At 36.9% G+C, this 24,616-nt stretch overlaps 1 protein-coding gene across 2 annotated transcripts in view; it reads left to right on the forward strand.

Annotated features, from left to right (window-relative positions):
• Positions 1-8,026: 8,026 nt before the first annotated feature.
• Positions 8,027-24,616, forward strand: part of LOC107732995 (ras-related protein Rap-1b) — a 51,143-nt gene continuing 34,553 nt past the window's right edge. Inside the window, exon 1 of one of the 2 annotated variants that reach the window (XM_016544485.1) lies at positions 8,027-8,137. The gene's annotated coding sequence lies outside the window, so the exon portion shown is untranslated. The remainder of the gene's footprint in view (positions 8,138-24,616) is intronic. The other variant, XM_016544486.1, reaches the window with a different exon arrangement.

Here is a 24,616-nt window from a genome sequence, read left to right on the forward strand (position 1 = left end):
ATTTCCAAAACAGATCCAACCAGTTCAAGCCAGTCTTGTGGCTGAGTCTTGTGCAAATTCAAATGATGGTCTCTGAATCCTTTTCAAAAAAATTATGGATCCAAGATTCAGATTCAAGAATGCAATGAAAATAAGTATATAACTACTAAGGCTAAAGTGATCTATAGCTGTAAATCCAGAGTTAAAAAGCAGTCTCATTTCTCCAGGATCCAGTGGTTGTTTGTGTTAGTTTTGCTTTGACTGAGCTCATAGCCAGGGTGAGTGAGTTCCCAGGAACTGTGGATCCATGCTCTACGCACCTGCTCACATGGAGACCAGGGTGTCACCGTGGAGATATCCCCACCTTTGAATCCCGCTGGCCCCTGTGTGTGTAAGCACTGGTATAATAGGAGGACAGAGAACGAGGGATTGACAAACTAGATAGTAAGAGAATGTTCACGCCTGAGGGAGTTACATACTGGGACAGTGGGGAGGGAGATAGAAAGGAGTGTTTCGCACTCACTCACTCTCTCTCTCTCTCTCTCGGTGGCCTTAGCTGTGGTTCTGTCAAGAGCACACGTCACTCTCACAAAGAGGATTGGAGAAATAGACCTGGGGGCCATTAAGACGAAAAAAGGCACTTCATTGACTCAGACTTTGTGTATAATGTGCACATAGCAAAGAGCCGCTGGCATAGAAGACATAAAACAGACAAACAAGAGAAAGCATTCAAACAAAACAAAAACTAGATAAAAACAAATGAGCTGAAACAAATTCAAAACATAGATGAAACAACCAGAAAAAAGACTAGATAAAACATAGCGTCAAACAAATGAGATTACCAAACAAACTAAAATAAAACAACCAGACAAAATAAACTAGATAAAACAAACAAATTAGATTTAAAAAAACTAGTAGATGAATCAAACTAGAAAATACTAGCCAGATAAAACCAGACGTTAATAAAAAATAAAAAAAAGCCGATATTAATACAAATATTTAATTTCAAGAACTTGCCATTTGCATTTTAAACCATATCAAAAGGTTTCACCTTTTAAATAGGTAAACAAACAGACCAAAAATGGATAAAACACACAGATAAAACCAACAAATTAGATTTTAAAAAACTAGTAGATGAATCAAACTAGAAAATACTAGCCAGATAAAACCAGACGTTAATAAAAAAAAAAAAATAGCCGATATTAATACAAATATTTAATTTCAAGAACTTGCCATTTGCATTTTAAACCATATCAAAAGGTTTCACCTTTTAAATAGGTAAACAAACAGACCAAAAATGGATAAAACACACAGATAAAACCAAACAGGCAAACAAATGAAAGAAAACAGCAAATTTTGATGAAACAAAATAGAGAAAACAACCAGACAAAACAAACGTTTAAAATGTGGCTAGGGTGTTCTTGGTGGTTGCTAGGTGGTGTTTACTGACCCAAGTTAAAATAGTCCTCCAGTGTCTATGATATTCTTGTACCTATATCACTCAGCCTTTGATATTTTTTTCACCTACAAGGCAAAAGTCCTCCAATTGTTTAACCTACTTATTTTGAAGTATCCTTCATGTTTATAGCACATGCAGAAGATTTAGGGTTAGGGGTTTATTCATAAACAATCAAGATAACAAAGTCTCTATAAATAAGCATTCCTCACAATGAAGGCCACAGATTATGCGTCAAAACGCATTGTAAAAAAGTAGCTGATAAGTGCATTGTGCTCTATAACTGAAGGCTTTCTTTTCATGTATATTTCATATGAACCAAAAGCAGATGGTTGCTGGTTGGAGACAGTAGCTTAAGCTGAAATCCTCTTAGACCTTATGGAAAAACAGTAGCTGACTGTCTTCAAAATCTAAAATATTGTATATAATGTATTTGTCATCCTGTCTGGTGAATCAAACATCTCTCATCTCATGTGGTTACCATGACCATGATAATAAATCTTATGCACATTTTGTGGGGAGTCCCATTCACTAAACGGTGTGACAGGGTCAAGCACATGACACAGAGTTTCAATTTTACTTTTTAAATACAATGACAGCTCATAAAACCTAAAGCTTTCCTCATTACTGCAATACATTATATGTACTATTTATCCAACTCTGCCTGCAGTCCATTGCATCCCTTACAAAAACTTTGTATTAGCATAGCACATTTACTATGATACTAGTCAATTACCATGTTCATATTATAACTATGCTATTTACATGGTATTGTCTTTGTAGCCTTCATGTCCAAAAAAACTTTTGGTACTTGGCTTTGGTTTCTGCTCCCCCTATCGACCATTTATGGTCATTTCTATATCATCAATTTCTCTCTTTCGTCCACCAGAAGAGAGCAGCATAGACCATTTTTACATCTTCATACCTCCTCCATTGCGCAATTGCCCATATGGAAGGCGATTACACTCTGATTAAATATTTTGCTGAGCTTTTGAATTGCACACAAAGTCACCAACTGTTAATATTATGCACATTTACAAATCCGTGTATAAGAATGCTAATATTAAATTCAAACACGTTTTAGTCACTTTTACTTTACTTTTTACTTTACATTTTAGTCACTTTTACGCATTTTCGTTGGTACATTCTGATGACTCACAAAGAACATCCTGTTTAACTGGAATAACCAATAAGTTCATAGCTATTAACCACTGACTGATTTTAATAAAACGAGTTAGTTATTTCAGGCTTATTTTATATATAGGTTTAAAATAGCAACAGATGGGGAATTAGTTATTTCCGCGAATCGGTTCTTTTGAACAGTTACCATTTTTACGTCCTGACGCAATAACGTCCGTACGTCTTGCCTTGCGTGCTCGAAAATATACCAATAAAGCCATAGGCCTATATAGATGTTACGTTTTTGTAGGGAAGCCTGTTGTAATTTAATGTGTCCCCGCTCATAAAACAATAAAATGTCACTTAGGATATGCGTTAATAAAACTGTCATACAATCGTCGTAAACACATTTCCTGTAACGTTACATTTCTTTTGTAACATTCCTGTTCTTTGGCTATTAATGTAACTTTTCGCGCGGTAAGTAAAATATGTAAGCACGAGCTTTTGATTCGAGAACAGCTTGGACCGGCTCGTTGAGCCAGGAATAGTTCGGACTGGTTTAGTGAACTGCTTCAAGTGATTCATTGAGAAGATTCACCTCAAAAGAACCATTCTTTCACATCGCGGGAATTTCTACAACTGCTGGAAACTCCCACTTCACACAGAGGGATTTTATATGATGTCATGACATAGGAGGCAAAACGCACACTGACACAGCGGTAATAACTTCCCAAGCAAGCAAGACCACCATCCATCCTGGTAAGGAAGACGAGCATTTTAATTTTTGTCTTGGCTATTTTGGGTAATATTTGGGGCATTTTGTCTGACTTCTCAAAGTTACAGCAAGGAAGTATTTGTTTTCCTTATTCAGCGAAACACAGTTTTCTCTATAAATTGATGAAAACACACCAGTGTCTTATTAAATAAATAAGAAATAGAAATAATTGTATTCTTAAGCCGATGTATTAACTTCCGGTATTGATGGCGTGGCTCCTGTGTGCTTTGGTTGTTTGTTTGTTTTAATAGTCAATCCTGGACATCCGTAGTGAAACATGTCTAGAATCGGCTTTCTTAAGATCTACTTCATCGGAACCGCGTTTTCTTTTCTGGTGGCTCTTTTTGGACTGGTTGATTCAGTCGGGGGTCTGATGTATTCTCAAGGACCCGACTGGGCAGACGACAGCTGGACGGAGAAGCATCCGACCGTGTCTCCATCACAGATTGCTGCTGCCAGCAACACCAAGCGCAACGGATCGACATGATCTTCTCCACTGCCATCGGTGGTGGCGAGTCTTTAATTGCACTAGGAGAAATAATAGCCTCGGTGTATTAGTTGCTGACCTACTAAAGCTTACTGTGGAATTATTTCCTCCTTTACACTACTGCGATCTGTGTCATATGTGAAATATGAGACATGAACATCAATAATGGCTAGTCGTTCTACAGCCATGTGAGGTGCCAACTCTTCACACTCATTACGTTTTTTGCTTTGTGATTCTGGTTTCTGCAAAGAACTTGTCTGACTTTATACGAAAAAGAGAACAAATTGAAGTGTAAAAATACTACAAACATGCTACATGAATTTGCTGGACTGCCATAAAATATTGAAATCCCCCTGTGGTGAAAATTGTTTTTGTAATGTTTTTAATGTTTGTTCCTTTTATATGCTTGCTGTTTATGAAGACAACAATAACACGGAGAATGTTAACATTTGTGTAACATGCTGTGTTGTTCACCATGAGAAACTGTGGCATTATGCATTTCCCCTTTTTCTTGCATTTTGGGTAAAGTGTGTCTGAAAGATTTCAGCCAGATATCTTTCAACTAGATAAGTTATGTTACTGAAATTCACTGCTATGTATTGAACTGAATAAAAATATCTACAGTTGCACTGTACGTCACTATAGCAGCCTGATTTTATGCTCTAATACTTTGCTAAAGTTTTCTCGTTTTCCATTTGAAATTTCCATTTGCCAAACTGTTGCTAGACTAATTTGTTATATTTTTGTTCAACTTTCAGCTTTTTTTTTAAATTTTTTTTTTTAGTTTGAGTGTTTTGTGACCGTAATTGTTTTAATAGGTAAAATGGTGTTAATGGTCCTGATTTTCCATTGAAATCCTCTCGTCTTTGCATAGTCATTCTTTCATGGATAGTGACATGTCTTTGCAAAGCTGAAGTTGCAGACTGGCAGCTTTGAAAAGAACCCTGACGTAGATGATTGAGCAATATTTACTTTCCGTAAAAGCCACGGCCCCACTTTCTCATCAGAGTTTTTTTTTTTTTTTCCATGTTACTGTCCTTTATTTTGCATATGTAGCACTTGGACGACAACAAAGAATCTAATGGCATGTAATTGTCATAGAGAAACTTTGAACGTCCACCCTGACAGGAAGATGTAGCTAAGAATAGTGCTTGTGTTTCCACCCACCCTCACAGATAGGAGTTCCTCTAAAGGATATTGGAAGAAAGAGTCTCTCCTACAGGGGCTGGTCATCTCAATACTGCTCAGTTAATGCTATTACTTTAATATATAGCCATATGCAGTAAAACAATATGGTCTGTAAGCAGTTGTTTGGAAAAAATTGTCTAGCTTGGAAATTTGTCTTTGGCTCCACCCCACAAGATGGAACATGACACAATACACATTACAAAAACGGAACTGCATACGTGCATTCACACTCTTACAGTGGCGTCCTCCTCTGGCTTTGTGCCCTGACGTTTGCGAATAAGATGCAGCATAACAAAATAAAGTAAAATCGAAAGGAGTGCTAGGAAAGAAATAATTTATGGATGTAGAAGAGTACAATAAAATACACAGTTCAACATATGAATAAAACAGCTCAGTTAAAAAAACAAAAACAAACCCAGATTATGTCATCTTATTATACAATAAACATGCAGCTTGTGTGGGTGCAATTATGCTTATTTTATTATTTGCTATTAAATTAGCAGTTTTCCTGTAACAACTCACAATTTTAAAAAAATTGGGGTAATCTAGTACATTTTAAATTTGCTTTAAAAAATAACCAAGGATTTGAGCATGTAACAATGTTTATCTAACCAATATGTTCATTGCTGCATCTCGTTTGGATGTTCAAAATTTCTGACAAATGAGGCAGAAATATTTTAAATACTGACATTTGCCTAAATTTTTACAGACTTCAACAGTTTTGAATGTAAATGTATAGCTCACGTTCCTCTTTTCCCTGTTTATCTCTGCGTTGAATTGCAAACTAATTATGTAGGTTTTGTCACATTGCACTCAAAAAAAAATGTAGGTTAAGTATATTATGTAATAACATATTTTATCATTATTATTATTACAATTATTTCTTGTAGTTATTATTATAACTATTATTTATTTTATATTTATTTTATTTAACCTGAATTAAAAAATGAAACTGTGGTCACATCTAATTTTTTCCCCCGAATCTTTTCTTCTCAATAGTACAATCCACTAAACGGACTGTAACTCTATCCTTCACAACCTCATTTTCCTTTGTGTTACATTAAATATGCTGTCTACTCTGACTAAAGTGTATTCGCCTCAACACCCCCAGACTTCCACAATTCTGAAAGCCGAAATCTATACATCTCATTCCTCTTTTCTCTATTTAGTTCAGTGGTTCAGTCTCATATGTTCTCCCTTTCACCCAGTCATTGCCCAGCCGAGCCAAATGCTGATATAGCGGCGACATGCTAATGTCGTCTCGTCTCTCAGTTGCCCCATTTAGTGAGACCAGCAAAACTGCACGCTGGTCACTAATGCGAATCTAAAGACCCCACCGATGGAAGACATCTCAGCCCTCATGTAGCTCAGGGCCACATGACTGCTGGCAGAGGGGAGGGGATGCTAGTCCACAGCAGGGAGTGGGCCTGCATTCCTGATGCCAGTGAGCATACTTGGCATTCCTGGCTTCTCCTAGTTGCTCTCAATGAGCCATTTGACTGGCGCTGAGGATTTTTTCCCCTCAGAGTGGCAGAGTCAGCTTCTGACGGATGAGAGTTGCTGCTCGGGAGAATAGGAGACCATTCATGCCATACTGGGATTAGAATGATGCCATTGAAATGTAACATTCACCATGGAAAATGTTGAAAAGTGCCATGAGTCATTTCAGTGTGATTTAGGCTGTTTTTGGATGGTCAAAGTCAAATAAGTACTAAAATACTGCACAAATATGTAGAAACACTAACAAAAAGAAGCAAAAGGTTCTATTCCTCTGTAAAGTGCTATGACTTCAGTGTGATTTAGATTTTTTTTTATTTTATTTTGGATGATCACAGTCAAAAGAGTACTAAAATATTGCATAAACATGTGGAAACAATAACAAAATAGTAGTGAAAATATATATTCCTCAGTATTTGTGTGCAATCTCTTGAATCAATTTTATTTGTCACAAAATGTGTTTTCTCGTCCCTGTCACTCATTATGGGGCAACCCTGTCAGATACACAAATGACATAAACGTTTTATAAATACTAAAAAATCTTACATTCACTGAAAGAAAACACTGGCATTGTTATTGTGTAATTTTATGCCATTTCCTGTAAATCATTTTAAAAGTCTCACCCTGTCAGGACATAGTAGCACTATTTCTTTTATAAAAAGAATAAAATAATTATTCTTACTTTAAGAATATTTAAGTAAGTGTGTGTATAATATTATATATCACTGTGTGTGTGTGTTCTCACCTATTTCTTTATCTCTTCTTTATCTTTATTACAGACTCAAGGTCCAAATTAAAAAGAGAAAAAAAAAACAAAAAAACAAGACAATAGGACAACATATACAACCCACAGCATCTACCACCACAATAAAAAGTTACAAAATACAACAATACCAATGTCTCCACAGCTTTGACTGATACCGTGTAGTACTAACCCTTATATTTGATAGACCCACAATAATCTCATTTTTTGAAGCATTTAGCCGGCAGATAAATCTATACATAAGATTTCGTAACAGTGCTTTAAAAGTGATTACTCTTGCACTCACAAACATTTGTATATAATGAGAGATAATTCCTATTCATATATAATTTAAATATATATGAAACTATGGACAGCTGGTGGAAGGGAAGTGACATGTTTTTGAAAATCAGAAAAAAAAAGAAAAAAACAGTAACTAAGAGTACCATGGTACTACTACCATGTTTTTTGGCTATGCAATCCTTGTAAGACTGTTTTTTATTTTTACATGTACCATAGTATTGTTGAACAGTTGAAGTACCATGGAATACCATGGTATGTTTGCAAGCAGCATGGTATTATCATCGGATACAGTCACTATACCTTGATACCACTACAGTAATTTTTCTGTATCTTGTACTGTAGGTACTGTACATACCTATCAACTCTGTCATGTCCATGTGCCACATTTAGCAGCGCTCGTTCCCCGTGCTTTAAACAGCACCGTTTCCCGTTACGCTCAATTGTAGGCAGAGCTGAGGAGCGTATGGTGCTGAAACCGAGGCTGTAACGTCATGCTCGACTCTAAACCTCACCCACCCTCCCAGAGGCGAGCAGCTCTTTCACAGGCACAGGCGCAGACGGACTGACTGGCTGGAGCTGTAGCGGATTGCCGTAAGTATCGCATTTGAGCAAGATTCTATGGGCATTGCAGTCGTAACGGCGCGTGTATTGCGCGGGAGCTGTGAGGGGATTATGATGTCACCGTTTGATTGATACATTGTAGCGGCTGAACGGCGGAACGTTACAATGTTGCAGAGCAAACCGGCACAGGGGTTTGCGGAAGAGCAGCTCAGATGGCTAGAATATGGCGGAGCTGGAGTCAAACAATTCAACTCCTTAGATTTACCAGACTCGGCTTTATGGCGAAAATGATCGCTGGCAACTTTGTGTAGAAGCGCCCGAGGTTTGCGGTGTTGTGTTGCGTGAAGAATGGCGTTTTTTGTTGTCTCATGCCCACGGCACTGTGGAAGTTATAGCGGAAATGGAAAAGTTGTACGAATGAGTAGTTTAACGAAGCACAGATTGTCGGCTTCAAACCGTCAAAGCTACATTTTTCGACATGGTTTACGTAAAGAGATATATAAGGAGTGTCAGGCGATGTGATAAAAGGCGCAATTAGCGCTTCTAATGCAGTCTTTCCTTCTAGATTTGACTGATTACCGGCCCCGCCTAGTTCTGTTCCTCAGTCGAGGGAAGATGATTATAGTTCATTCAAGAAGAATTGGAGAAAATGAGACTCGGTTTTCTTTCACGGTGGAGTGACTGTCAGATCACGTAGGAATACTTTGCACTCGTGCTTTTAAGGGTTACGGAAAGAATTATATATATAAATGTATATAAATTCATGTTGCATTCCACTTAATAGACCAGAAAACATCACCGGGCCCTTATAGACTCCTAGTTGGATGTGACATTTTGAATATTGTCCTTTGAGAAGGGATATGAAGCTGAAGTCTCTCAAAGAGGTTGTTAAAGAAGATCCCGTGTTGCTTCTCCATGCATTTTTAATGGATTGATCTTTAATGACGGGGCCTTTCTCCAAAGGTGACTTTACACAGGCTGTTCTGAGGTGGCTTTGTGTCTGCTTTAAAGTCTGTGTAGAAAAACCATGTCACATAAATAACTACTAAAATATGCCAGATTCCCCCCAAGCACAGTATCTGCATCTGATACTGCTTTGCTTCTGTGTGAATGAAATGCAGCATCAGTGCAGCCTTAAGGTGCGGTCACATTTACTATTGGTCGGCAATTTTTATGGATGAAATCTAGCCGCTTCAATGGGATTCCACAGGATTGGGACTTTTGTGTGATGGCGAACTGTTTCCTATGCAGATTTCACTCATGTTCAAGTTGGTCACACAAATTGGCCGCACTCACCAAAAGAAAACTGCTTGGTTTGAAAGTGACTTCAGTGTGGGCTATGCTTCATACATGGCTTTGCTGTTGACAATGGACCTTTTTTGCCTATGAAATTTTGCTGAAAATGTGACTGCATATAATATAAATGAATATTTTCATAGTTTATTTATAACTTCACATCATATTTCTATATTCAGAATTTTGTAGCATTCTTTTAACCTTTGCATTATTTTTGTTTAATTCATTAATACCAACTCTGCATTGTGTAAATACACCTTTTTTGTGGTGTATATGCAGCTTCTGTGTTAAATTAGTGTTAAATAGTTCAAAACTCCATTTATTGTGGAATTTGTATAGGTTTATGTTTGCTGCAATATTCATGACAAATTGTGCAACCACCAACCGAGTGAATACCATTTCCTGTTTTTGATGGGGTCTTGAGCAAACACTTGTCATTCCCAATCACGGAATAGTAGGCAGCAATATATCTGTCACTGCCAAAGGCAGATAAGTGTATGGCACCCTTACATTTCCTGTGTCAAAACTGTTTTGCCAGTAACTTCATGTGAAATATGACTAAATGCAGTCATAGCTTTGTTGTTGCTTCTTTTTTTTTTTTGTCCTTATGTCATCAAGTTTGAGTAAAAAAAAAAAAGATTCTGTGTAATTTATAAATGTGTACATACATGTCCAAATTCTCGAATTGAGATACCAAGCTTGTTACCAGTACTTAGCACATTTTTGAAGTAGTGGGTCGGGACGACCCCACCCTAGTGGGGTCTGACCCCGATCCTGTCCCTCCTAGAGCAAGAGGAAGGAAATCCCTGTGATAGTGTGTCCTCTTGAGCACAGAGGAATGCCGGTCTGTAGGCTCTGTTGAAAATAACTAAATGAAGAGATGTGGAGTTCCTTTCAAAGAAGGCCACCCACCGTTTGAACACCCTTTAAAAATCTGGACTGGGTCCTGGAAGAAACGTCTATATTTAGAGCCACGTCACCTATGATGTGTCGATTTCAGGTATCACATTCGTGTAGTTCCTAGTTGTTTTGTATAATTATAGTCGTGATTGTTGCGGTTGACAGTGTGGTTCTTGCTTTGAGCTGTATAGTCACTTCCCAGCACTATTGCAGGAGTCAAACCGTATGCAAACAAACACGGGGTCTGTCAGGGAAGCAAATATCTCTTTGACTTTGTAAATGGCAGTTCTAATACAGCTGTCGGGACTGATTCCTCTGGAGGGCCGTGTCTGAATAACCAGACTGCTAGTCTGAATTACGCTCTGTATTCTTCTAGTGTCACTGTATTATGGGTCTGTAAATGGGTATATGTTTAGGTTAGTGGTTGATTATGGGTTTTCAATTTCCGATCCTTAAACTTTACTTTTTGAGCCCCTGATATTGAATATTGAGTATTGAGGACTGCTACTACGACATTAGTAAGCGCTGTAGTTTCCCACCAAGGCTTTGACATTTGACTAGGAAACAGAATAGCGTTTTGAAGCCAGTGGGTAATGAGATGACAAAACATTAACTGCCAACTGTCGGTAACTTTTTGAGACTTTTAGATGAACCAACTGAGCAGAAAGGAAAGGAGATGCTATGGAGAGGAAGAGCATGACAGTCTGGGGAAAAGAAGGCTGTTGGCGTCCCTCAGCAAATTGGACCACTTCCTCTTTAGGCCAAAGGGCCTCATGAAACCTGGTGGCCCTGTCACGCCTTCCTTCCTCCTTTTAAGTCATGTGATTGTTGTTCAAGTCTAAGCGAGTGTAAAGATCGCTGATGAATGCTGTGGGTTTGATACTGTAAATATGCTTTGTTTTTAGCAGATATCAACTGGATCTCAGTGTAAGAAATCAGAATTGACTGTCAAGTTATTTCCAAGGGTTACTGAGCTAATGTGGTGTATAGCTCAGCTTGACGCTCACGTTTTCTAATGCTAATATCAAAGCAATTCCTCCATCTTTTTCCACACATCATTGTCCTCCTCATTTAAGCATGTAAGCCATGACTGATGGCTGTGGCACCTATTTGTGACTTGCAAGATTGGGGCCTTTTCTGAGTCTATGATCCAGAAATGGACATTATAATGAGGCTTATGATCAAATTGAAGTTCAGATATTTGTTGTTGATATGAATATATATGAAAAGTGGTGTCAGTAATATTTTTTTTTTTTATTCTTGAAAGAAAATGCTACTTTTATTCAGCGAGGATGCATTACATTGATAAAAAGTATCAATTTAGAAAAAGAGCTGCTCACCTCTGAAGATAGTAAAGACATTTATAATGTTACAAAAGATTTATATTTCAAACAAATGCTGTTCTTCATCAAAGAATCCTGAAAAAATGCATCATGATTTCCACAAAAGTATTAAGCAGCACAGTAATGTTTCTTGAGCATCAAAATGATCATGTTACACTGAAGACTGGAGTAATGGCTTCTGAAAATCACAGGAATAAATTCAATTTTAAAATATATTAAAATAGTAAAGAGGTATTTTAAATTGTAATGTTTCACAATATTACTGTGCAATAAATGCAGCAGTGTAAGAGACTTCTCACAAAAACATTAAAGTATTACTGATCCCAAACTTTTGAACAGTAGTGTATGTTATTTTTAAAGACTTTTAAGAGCTGCATGAAATTGGTAAATTATTTTTCAGCCATATTAAATACATTTTTTTTACATTTCATGGCACCATTGTTTTTACCAAAAGAGTAAAAACCTAATTAAAATGAGTGTTTTTGAGCAATGCAATGTACAGTTTGAAAAAAACTCACTGAACTGATTCCCAGCTTTGGTGGCATTTTTACTATTGAGGTATTTGAGATGTTAAAAAAATATATTTTGTCTTTGAGTATTGACACAAGGCCAGTAACAGCCTAAAAAGTAAATATAAATTCATTTAAAAAGCATATACAAATGTTCACAATGTTAGTTTATTTTTATTTTGCACATAAATATTAGATCTACTATGTGTGTGTGTATATTAAAAATGTTCTTCAAACTAAGAAACAAATGGTTCTTGAAAGAACTGTTCAAGGTTCTTTGGAGAACTATAGTGGTTCTTCTGTTGCATCGGTGCTTAAACACACTTTTGGAACATTTATTTTTAAGAGTGTATGAACTGCTGTTTTGATTTCATGGTGCTTTTTTTTCATTTTTTAAGCTTGGTCACCATTCACTGTTATTGTATGAAAAAGAGCAGCATGAACATCCTGCCTAACATCTCTTTTTTTTTTGGTCAGCGAAAGAAAGAAAATAGGTTTTGGAGAATGATATGAGGGTGAGTAAACAGTGACAGAATTTTCATTTTCTGTTTCTGCAAACAGAAATTGAGGCCGCACTGGTTGAGAGGATGTGAGAAAAAGAGCAAATGTTCAGTTTGGTAAATGATTTTAGATGCTTTCTCAGCAGAGTAGGAAGAAGAAAACATCTGATTGTGAACCCGTGATTGCTACTCAATGTTTGTTTTCACTCATTCTCCTTGACAACCTGTAACCTGGGTGAGTTGATTGACTTGCAAATAACACGATGGGATTCAACACCGATTTTGACAGGTCCACTTAAAACGGCATCATTTATCAAAACAAAAGCCTTTTCTATCCGTTACGTGAGCCCCGGGGTCACTGAATCTTTTCAACTTGTTTTTTAATGCTGCTGTAGCTCAGATCAAAAGGTTTAGCATACTAGCATTTTAGACCTTTACATGTTCTTGATCATCAACAGTGTTGTCTCATTCATAAACATTGCTCATAATAAGCCTTGTGCGTATTAGTAAGCCTAAGTTCTGATAATTTGACACAATTAGATTTCTTTTGAACAAGTTGAAAACAATTGATGGCAAACAGTGAACCAGACTGCTGTTAGATACCATGTCATTATACCTTTTCTTTCAGTCTGTCTCTGACGTAACGGCCCTGTGCTTGTTCCTAGAGATGATTACATGGTTTCATCCAGATTTGAGTTAGAAAAAGAGCCGTGTTAAAAACACAACAAATACGGTGTTTGTTTTCAGCCCTGCTTTGGTTTGTGTTAATTATAGACAAGAGACCAGTTTATGTAGTCATTACCACTAGACTGTGTTGCTTTGACACAGATTTACTGCAGGCCATGAGTTTGCCATGCTAAATTCACCGGAGCTTTGATAGTGCATCTGTAGGCGGCTGCTAGCTGAGGTGCTAATAACTTTGCTGGCTGGTTATTGGCTCCATCCTGACTGCAACAGCACCTTTGGCTCTGAGTTTAGCCAAGTCTGGCGTATCTCTCACCTGTAGCCTTATCCGCCACAGCTCTACTGGAGTTTAATTCCGCATGGGGATGTTTCACTTCATGGCGGATATACTTGTGGCCATTTTTACTGACTGGTTCCAAATGCAATTAAACATTAATTTATCTTTCATAAACTTGCCATAGCCTGTTAAGTGGGCACACGACTTCCCGCTGTTGTCATTATCATATGTTACTCTTTTGCTAATTATATATTATGGCCGATGTTAAATTCTGCAATATTTTATCTAAATAAATGTAAAAAATAAAACAAACTAAAATCATGATAAAAGTGATTTTAGGCATCACACTAGTATAAGGGACACTATGACAAATGGAATTTAACAATATAATTAAATGATTAGTTTTTAACAATAAAATTTAAGTTTGTGTTAGATGATGACAAAGGTAATGTAATGGAAAAATAGGGAAAATGTATATTAAGCATTGACCGATATTGAAAAAAATAAAAAAATCTTGAATATAATACAATAAGCAATACTTATATATATATTGTGCATCCCTATTTTATAACCAAATTGAATGATATAATGATGATATATACATAATATGATTGTAATTGACTTTTTCTTCACTCAATGTTTTCATCAAAGTTCAAAAAAAATAAAAAATATATATATATATGACAGTATTGGTTATGAAATATTGTCTGATTAATCGGGTTCATAGTAAAAAATGTCTTTTAGAACTTTTGCTTAGATTTGCCCTAAACATCTTAGAAGTACATACAGTAAATTCTTGCCTTCTGCTGCACACTTTTCTAGAAATGCTGCGAGTTAGCCTTAATGTTTAAACAGACATCAAAATGCGCATTACGTTTGTGTGCTACCACTTTACTGAGAGAAGTAACTCCTACTGGAAAACCTACGAAAGCTTCACGAGTGTGTTTTATTTATGGCACCGTAGTGAAGAGATTTTGCTCAGAGGAACCCACTGCCGAGAAAAAGATAACACGGACCGTATGATCGCTTGATGGGTTTTATTTGGGCGCTTGTCTTCAGGGACATGGGAAACACTTTGATGGAACCTGGCACACAAAGACCAGCTTATAGGATTCCAAGGACCTCATCAATCACTGTGAATATAGACTGGTTTCTCAGCATTTATGGCATTTTAGGGTGGCCTTACACATGAGGAGGAGACCAGGGCTAAGTCAGGGTCAGAGGTCAGGCTTTGGGCCTCCTGTGTTTATGGGGTTACAGGTCTTGGTAGAGACTCATAGAGCCATGTATATACAACCTCATTAAAGTAATAGATTGTGGGAAATTTAAAATGTGGTAAGGAAGGGGTTGAAGAATTCCCATGTTGAAGGCCGGTTTAATAGAGTCTTCATGGAGTTCTCAGCTAACTACAACCCTTTTAATAGAGTAAATTGAAGCATTCAAGTCATAGAGACATGATACCATTAGTGAAGTACTTAGAAGTGGCAGCATTTTTTTCAATTCTGGAGAAGCTAGTGGTGCAGAAATTATGCACTTCACTTTAAATAACAGGAAAGAGAAAATCAGAATGAAGGATATTGAGATACGATTTTAGACCGTGTAAGAGATGAGTTTTAGCAAGTTTAAACAATAAAAAAGTTTAAGACTTTCTTGCTGCAAAACTCAAAGATGCAGTGCAACATCCATAGACATTCAGTTTGAGTTTGTCGTGTCCCAGGTGGATTATAAATACTCTCACAAACTGATTTTATTATTCATATATAGTCATTTTTACTTTTTTTAAATAATTTTATATTTTAATAATACAAAAATATTTAAGTAAACCATATAAAATATATAGGATAAAACTTTAAAAATAATTTTCTTTTTCTTTATTTTAAATTATATATAAAAAATGTCTTTATATATCATATTTTATTACTTTTGTTTATTTTTATATTTTTGTATAAAAAATGTATATGATTGTATGAAATGTAAACTTTTTTTTGTGTGTGTGTTGGGCAAGCAGAAAAAAAGTCCTTAATGTTGAGCCTTGGTTTCTGACAGCAACTTTACATTTTATAGCAGCAGTTCTCTTTAAAATGTGGGCTTGATTATAGATATCTTGCCAGTTGTTGTTTTGTGTGGCTCTCAAATAGACGTCCTTAAACAGCTCTGTGGATTTTAAATTAATCCCAGCATCTTCAGATAGACTCAGGGACTGTGTATAGTGCACTACTGTAGAGCTCTCCTGTATCATCTGCGTGTATGTGACCCATTCATGTGTATATGAGTCTCTCTGTTTGCACATTTGCACATCTTTTGAACGCCAGTCTCTTTTATGTTTTAAGACTCATTTTTTTCCAGCTCCAATGAGCAGCGCGTTCATCTCTCCCGGGATGTGCGTGCACCAAATGTATATTTGCATACGAGTCTTCGCCTATTTGTACCATGCCGCACGCCACGTTTTACCTCCCGCTTGCCTCTCTTGTCGAAATATCAGTTGACTTTTCTATGGAGTGACATGTTCAGACTCCCTCCGATGAATCCCGTGGGAGAACGTGGGGCTTCTCTCCATGCTCCTCAGAATAGCAAAGCTAACCACCCCTGCAGATCCCAGCAGTCTGTTCAGCTCCGAGAAAAGAAAGCCGCCAGGCACCAGTAGACACGAGCAATCCCAGCAGGCTGACTGTCTTTCCTCTGCTGTCCTCCTAATTCCATTTGCACTGGAATTGACTAAATGACTTTGTTTGCTTATAAAAGTAGTTTTTCTTAGCTTGATATATTCAAACAGAAAGCAATTACAGTTTAATTATCCATCTTCCTGGGGCCATAAATGTAATTGATTTGGACCTACATTTTGACCATAATTAGCTTAATTATTGCGGTTTATTACTGCACTTTTATATGCAATAGCTGACACAACACTTCATTTTGCAGAGGGATTTCCCTTTGGGTGTGGATTTTTACTGATGTGTCAGGGCATAACATCCATTAAAACTGGAGGGAACACTTAAATTTTCTTCTGCCCTTTCATTTTTTTGTTCTTTTGACCATTGTTTGACAAACAAATTGTAGCTGGCCACATGCAACAATGCCATTTAGAAGTTGCCAATTAATATTCATAAGTCAAGCATATGAGTGCCGCCCACTTTTCAGAATGCACCTGTTGATGTGTATCCTCTAATGACGTCTCTTGGTTTGTCATAAATGGTATCATTTTTCATCACTCAATTCATTTAATGTTTGCTCAACACTTTACTGAGCAGAGTGCGGAGTCTAAATTTCCGAACTGACCTGATTGATAGTTTTCACTTACCTTCAGATATTCTAGACACAGATCTGTCTTGGAAATAGACCATGATGAGGTGTATTGCTACCAAGTGTCACGTAGGGTTCTGTAGGTCTCCCTCAAACCAGAGCTGAGCACTGAATCATCTCAGTATCTCATTATTAGTGGCGCATAATTGTTTTAGTTGTTTTTAGGAACTTCTGGAACATGCTTCTCTCATTTCTTTGTCAGAGCATAATGGTAAAAGCACACTAGGGAACTAAGGGGTTACTCTCCACAAGTGTGGAAATCCCCATAAGTTCTTAGTGAGGTTTATCTTTTTTTCTTTTCTTTTCCAGTTTATCACGTTTGCTTTTTCAAACTTTCTAACAGTCATTGAGAAAGATGTTTTGGGTGCCAATATTTTCAACATGCGCACACTGGGAAAATGTGCCTCTACATACGTTATTGCAGAAGTCCACAAATGTACCTATATGTACAATTCTCTGCAGTTTTCGGTTACACTTTATTTGGTAACACTTTATTTTAAGGTGTCCTTGTTACAGTGTAATTATACATAAGTACTGAGTAATATTAGTTAACTACATGTACTAATTATATGGTTAGGATTTGGGTTTGGCTTAGGGTTACTTGCATGTAATTATGCATAATTAATTGTTATTATTATAGAAAGTACATGTAACATGTGTAACACGGACACCTTAAAATAAAGTGTTACCCAGTTTTCAGCTGAAATTAACACTTAAGACATCAACAAAAATTATTCCTTGTCACATGAAATATGATTTAAGGGGGGCAGATTATTTATTAATAAGGACTTATTTTCACATACTATGTTATGACTTCGAAACGCTTTTACCACAGTGCATGATTTATAAACTAATACATTTTGATGTTTGCATCGCATAACCAGATCCATATGTATTTTCTGATGTGGTAAATTAATTCGATAGCTCACCTGGTACAGCATTGCGTTCGAGTATGAGTCCAGTAAAACATGCTAAAAGAGCACAGAGTTGTAAAAACAAGCAAAAATGGCTGCTTTAGCAAATGTTTTTTGTTTTTTTTTCACTGTTTTGTTAACACTATCTGGTAGGTTTAAGGGCAGGGTTTAGTGTAGGTTGTGCATTATTTTCAAATGGCTTTAATCTTTTAGCGCCATTGACTGGACATTTCATTTCTGAACTGTCATAAGTACAACAACCAATGTAATAAAACATTGACAGATTCGCTGTCATTTGTTTTAGATAATCAGCTGAAATTAACACTTAAGACATCAACAAAAATTATTCCTTTTCACATGAAATATGATTACAGGGGGCAGATTATTTATTAATAAGGACTTATTTTCACATACTATGTTATGACTTCGAAACGCTTTTACCACAGTGCATGATTTATAAACTAATACATTTTGATGTTTGCATCGCATAACCAGATCCATATGTATTTTCTGATGTGGTAAATTTGCCCGATAGCTCACCTGGTACAGCATTGCGTTCGAGTATGAGTCCAGTAAAACATGCTAAAAGAGCACAGAGTTGTAAAAACAAGCAAAAATGGCTGCTTTAGCAAATGTTTTTTGTTTTTTTTTCACTGTTTTGTTAACACTATCTGGTAGGTTTAAGGGCAGGGTTTAGTGTAGGTTGTGCATTATTTTCAAATGGCTTTAATCTTTTAGCGCCATTGACTGGACATTTCATTTCTGAACTGTCATAAGTACAACAACCAATGTAATAAAACATTGACAGATTCGCTGTCATTTGTTTTAGATAAAACTGAATGCGCTTTTAGTGCCACTAACTGGACATTTCACTTTGTTTACAGTTTTGTTTCAGTATTTTAGGTAGTCTGGGCTTATGACAAGATTATTTTTTGTTGTTTTTTGGCCTATGAATTGATTCTTAGGTCAGGTGCTGTGCCTCCAAGTGAAGACACTCTTATAGTTCTTCAGCAGTATTCGCCCCCCTTGGAACAGGCAGACAGGGTAGACTTAAAGTTCAATCCTTTTCATCTGCCTTGGACAGTATCGTTTCATCATCTTGCACAGTGGGTGTTCACTTAATAAGAGTGGAGGGAAATGCCACTGAAGAATGTCAGTCTTCTGAAATGGAGTGGGTATTTTCTGTCTTTTGAGATGATGTGAGCGTGGTCTGGGTTCTGAGATGGGGGTGTGGCCTGATGGGCCTGCTATTGGGTGGGTGTGGTCTGTGCGCTGAGATGCAGTGTGGGTGTGTTCTGTGTGTCATGAGACAAAGTGGGCGTGTTCATAGATTAGGTGGGTGTGGGTCTAGATCCTTAATATTACACATCCTCATCACAGCTGCAGTCTTTTTTTTTTTTTATGGAGACTTTGTTCATTTCCTTTTGCTGTGTCACTTTTGTGAAGCATTGCAGTTCACCAGCAGTATATGATGATGGTTTAAGCAGTTAACGCAGTTTCTCTAGAGAGGGAACTTATGTTCATACTGAGAGTAGTGGCGTTCTTATAAGCCTCTGTCCAGTACTTGATTTAGCTACAAGCACTTAGATGTCTGACAGATATTTTAAACTGTGTCTAGGGACTCAGTGATACTAGTCAGCTAAAATGCAGATTCAGTTTTAATAAACATTGCATAGTTTGTTGTTGGGATGTTCAGAAGGGCTTAAAAGAAATTTGTTCACCCAGAAATAAATATTCTGTCATTATTTACTCACCTTTATGTTGTTCCAAACCTGTAACAGAAGTAGATGTTTAGCAGAATGTTCAGACTGCTCTTGCACACACTGAAGGAGGACTGATTCGGTGGAGCTTCAGAAATGACAAAAAGAGGTCATTCAAATGATTTTTTTTTTAATGATATATATTCCAGTATGATAGCTTTCTGTGAATAACAGACCAATTTTTTTTGTTTGTTTCTTGTACTCCAAGTCTGTTGTTCTTCTGCATTTTCAAATTAACCTATCATGATACATGACCACTAACAGCTTTTGGTATCATTTATGTAAAACGTGGTCCGACTTAAAAATGTGGAGATTTTCAGTGCATAATGGCTGAATGTTTGGTCATTTTCTTTGATCTGAATTTGCACAGAACACGTTTCTGCAAGAAAAAAAAATGTAAGAAAGGACATTATTTTAATTTTAATTTGAGCACCACATTTTTTTTCTTGCAAAAGATGTGTCTGATGTCAAAGACATCTGTCTAGTGCATGTTTACATAGAAAAAACAATGCTTATTAACAGTCCTTATTAACTTTCATTGTATGCAAAATAGCAATATGAACATTCTGCTAAACTTCTCATTTTGGGTTTCACAGAAGAAAGTCACAGGTTTGTATCAAAGTGAGGGGGTGTACAAAATGACAATGTTCTCTCTCTTTAAAAAAAGAAAAAAAAGAGTAAAGGGAGAAATGTTGTGTGAAATGCAAGCTAATGTATAAAGCCTCTGTTAGCCTGAGCATTTCATTTGAAACTTAAAGGTGACATATCATGAAAATCTGACTTTTCCAGGTTTTAAGTGCTATAATGAGGTCCTCGGTGCATCTACCAACCAAGGAAACGTGAAAAAGATTAACCCAGTAGCTTTGGTTTGGTAAGCCTTTTTCTGCAAGCGTCTGAGAAAACGAGCGCGTCTGATTTCGCTCCCCTAGTGACGTTGCAAAGGGTTCTCATTATAATATTACCGCCCCTTAATGTCTGTTTTTAACGTAAACTTGTGTGTGAATGAGAACTTAGTTTAGTACTCGCATGCTGTGACAGCCGCTTTCTGTCCATGTGCTTCGGATGTGTGCTCTCAGAAAACCGTATATCACAAGTTTAAACTCATATGGTTTAAAACGAGCGATAAACATGATAATCAGAACCAAAACAGATGTTTTTTAGCAGGTAAGAGCTGTAATGGCACAGCTCTATTTTGGAAAAGGGGGCGGGGAGCCAGCAGCTCATTTGCATTTAAAGAAACCGGCCCGAAAAACTGCGTGTTTCTGCTTTCTCTCAAAATAGGCATTTTCAAAATGATATAATAAATGATCTGTGGAGTATTTTGAGCTGAAACTTCACAGACACATTCTGGGGACACCAGAGACTTGGACATATTATGCCCCTTTTTACAATATGTAATATAAGGAGACTAAGTACTGACATTAAAAACTCATTAATGTCTTTCTCCCTCATCCACAAACACACCACATACAGTACACACCATCTTGCATCATTTGTGTTGCTGTTATGCTCTTCACATGATGGCTGGGTTTTGTAGAGCGTGCCACTCCGCCAGGAGCATATCCACTTACCGAGGTTCATCTCATTTCTGAGCGGATTCAGGTTTCAGGGTTCCAGATCCAAGAGCAGATGCGTGATCAGTAGTACTCACGAGAGCTTTCTTATGCAAATAACCTAGAGATGCTGGCGGTGAATCAGCTCCTGTCTCATGTGTGGTCATGATGACATCACCTGCGGGAGTCGAGCATGCACACGCTCTGCTATGTTTGGCATTCTGCTCACACACACGCATGCCCGTGTATGTCAGAAAGATTAAAGAAAAAAGAACAGACCGGTACAGAGAAATAATGTGCTAGCATTCCCTGCTTATTCTTCACCACACATTGTCTTTGTCTCCCTCTTTCTCCTCCTCTTGTGTCCCCCGTCTTCAGTCACACACTCTTTAGGTCAGTGTGTTAGACAGCCTGGCCTGCAGCCAGGAGCTGTTGGTGAGGTAAGGACTCATAGATCTGCTCTTGCAGTCTGGAATGGGAAAAATAAACACAATAACCAGAACCTAACTCCCCCACTCCTCTCGCTACTGTGTCAATTTCTTTAATATCCAAAAGCATTGCAGACTATTTTGTTCTTGCAGAGGATTTTTAAGGGGAGGTATCATGGTAACGGGATGTTGTTGTTTTTTTAAAATAAGGGTTCAGTCTACCAGTCTGCCAAGCCCATATATGGATTAAATTTTCTACATGAGTGTTTTAATTTTTGGCCTAAATGGCACCCTCAGCCCTCCTCTAATTTTCTGATGTTTAAATTCCATCAGATGCCAATAATTATTATTTTTAAGTTACGGCCAATAACCGATAAATGGCTAATATTAACATTTCCAATTAAAATGAAATCTAAATTACTAAAAGTTAAAATCACAAATTTTAAATGCTACAAATGAAAAATGTATGTTTTCAGTGATACGTTCAGGAAGTTGATGCATATACATGTACATAAAATACTAAATAATTAATAATTATTAATATAATACATATGATAAAATATGAATAATATACAGTGTGTGTGTGTATATATATATATATATATATATATATATATATATACAGTATATATTATTCATTTTGTTTATATTTATTTTGCCTTGTATTTAGCATGACCTCTTTACTTAATTACGCCTGACTGAAGTTTGACTGAAGTTTGTGGAGTGCAGGTTAGCCAGTCGTATGGTCGTTTGCATATTGATCTCTTAAAGGTATTATTTAAAACCGGGTCAGAGAGAGTTTAAAACGATCAGGTAAAACTAAATGAATGCTGTTATTGGTCTCAGAAACCTTGACTAACATTATAAGTGGACTTCAGGGAACAAGAACTGCTACATAAGTGTAGAATGTGGCCCTTTTAAAGCACACTCAAGCTTACTGGGCAGCTCGTTTTCTCTAATGCTTCTCTAAAATTGTTTGAAGCAGAATGGAGCCCAGTGCGGAGATGAACCATAAAAGCTGCCCGTTGATTGCAGACGCATTATCTGATGTGTGCTTTGGATTTGGACTGCCGACATCACACATCGGTGACTGTGAATTTCCTTATAAAGACACAAGACAGCGGTTGCATGGGGCCGCCCCTTGATTCTGAGAGGGAGCAGCTTGTGGTTTATTAGGCGCAGCTATCTGGTTTCCGTCGCTGCAGGGAAGCCTGGGAGATGGAAGGGCCTGCTGCCTAATCACAACCAGCAAGAGCTTCCTGGCACCCCTCGTCCACGTCAAAAAAACATGCAGTGCAACTTCTCCTGTCAGGCTCAGATGAAGCCCTTAAATCGACCTCAGACCAGCTGCTGCTTTCCCCGCCCTCTGTTGATTGAGTGTGTATGTGTGTGTATTTAGTTTCTTACGCCAAACCACTACCTTCTATTTGTTCTCCTGCATGTGGCCGTCAGGAGTGTAAGAGCAAATGCTGTAGTGGGTGTGTACGGCATGTGTGTCTCACATCTGGCAACCCCATGCTTTTGGTTAGGGGCTTAAAGAAGGAGTCTGAAATGTAATGCACAAGTTTCTCAACACAAAAATCTATACCGTCACAAGCTTGTTGCGTTATTGTCTTGAATATAGTCTCACTAAATAATATTGTCCTTTTTGGGTGTGTTTGTGTACAAAGGGAAGGCCAAGTTGACCCATGTGATTTTTTAATATCATGTTTACTTTTGAATGCATTAATTTGTTTCGACATTATAACTGTTTTGTTGTATTCTTTGTGGTTTAAGGAAATTTAATTGAAATTAATGAATTATATTAGTATGAGTAAGGAAGCACTGCAGCAACAGGTCAGTGCCAAAAACATCTTACGAAGGTAAGATTAAGTCCATAAAGTGTTGTTTTTTTCGTTTAAATAAATGTATTAATGCAGATTTGTAACAAGTTTAGTGTATTTCCTATGCATTTAAATGCATGTTTTAAATATTGTTTACTTTGTATTATATTGACTTCATTAGGACATGGAAGGAGTAGAATAAAACCATATATATATATATATATATATATATATATATATATATATATATATATACATTTATTTAAATATGTATAAATTTAATTTATATAATCCACACAAAGCCAATAATTACACACACAGTTTTATTTTGTGCTACCTTTAACGTATTAACCATTAAAAAAAATGAATGAATAATTTTTTTAATAAATTGACAGCCCTAATTAGTGCACATGACATTTAAAACTAGATAATGCATCTTTATGTCCCTTTTTTGTTTTTGAATAATTTATGCAGCAATCATTAATGATTGTATTCATCTCCCCGAGAATGCGAGGACCACTGGAGCCTTATTGTAGGGTTGTTCCAGTATTCACTAATAGGTACTCTGTTTTATTGTTGATGCCCAGACTTGTAAGTGGTGAGCATTGGCTTGCTGATGACTGCATGTAAGTCAGCTGTGGCAGCACTTCAGTCTCTCTATCTAGGGTGAGTGTAAAACATCTGAACGAAGACATCTTCCCTCTAGAGAGCAAGTAGGGACATGAACATCCCCAGAGTCGATGAGAAAGTTCAGATATTCTGTTACTTGCTTATCTGTGCACTGTTATAGCGCTATGAAAGTCTATAAAAGTGTGACAAGGGGATGAAGCTCAGCAGTTTGTGTCACTAAAAATGGTTATATTTTGGCAAATTGTTGGAAGGTGTGATTTTAGTTAGCTAAATGTTCTTGTAAATATGATGCCAGTTGTACTCCCTTCTTTGTTCTGGTAGTAGAATCGATCAGTAACATGGAGAGTGTTTGCAATTTGCCACGTTTTAAAGTTGTGTGGTGTAATGTAACTAGCAACCAATCTTTTCCTTCATGTTGTGAGTCAAATGGTTCTATCTAGTGGTTATTGATTGGATGGAGGCAGATATTAATGCAAGCTTGTAGTTGATTGTAAGAAATGGATGGAATTTAAGCTGACTAAATAATTGGAGAAGTCTGTCATGGAAGATCGAGTTAAGACATTTTGATTTAATTACAAAATGTAATTATTTT

Source organism: Sinocyclocheilus rhinocerous, unplaced genomic scaffold, assembly GCF_001515625.1.
Source record: "Sinocyclocheilus rhinocerous isolate Xijiao unplaced genomic scaffold, SAMN03320098_v1.1 scaffold400, whole genome shotgun sequence".
Classification (NCBI taxonomy): Eukaryota; Metazoa; Chordata; class Actinopteri; order Cypriniformes; family Cyprinidae; genus Sinocyclocheilus; species Sinocyclocheilus rhinocerous.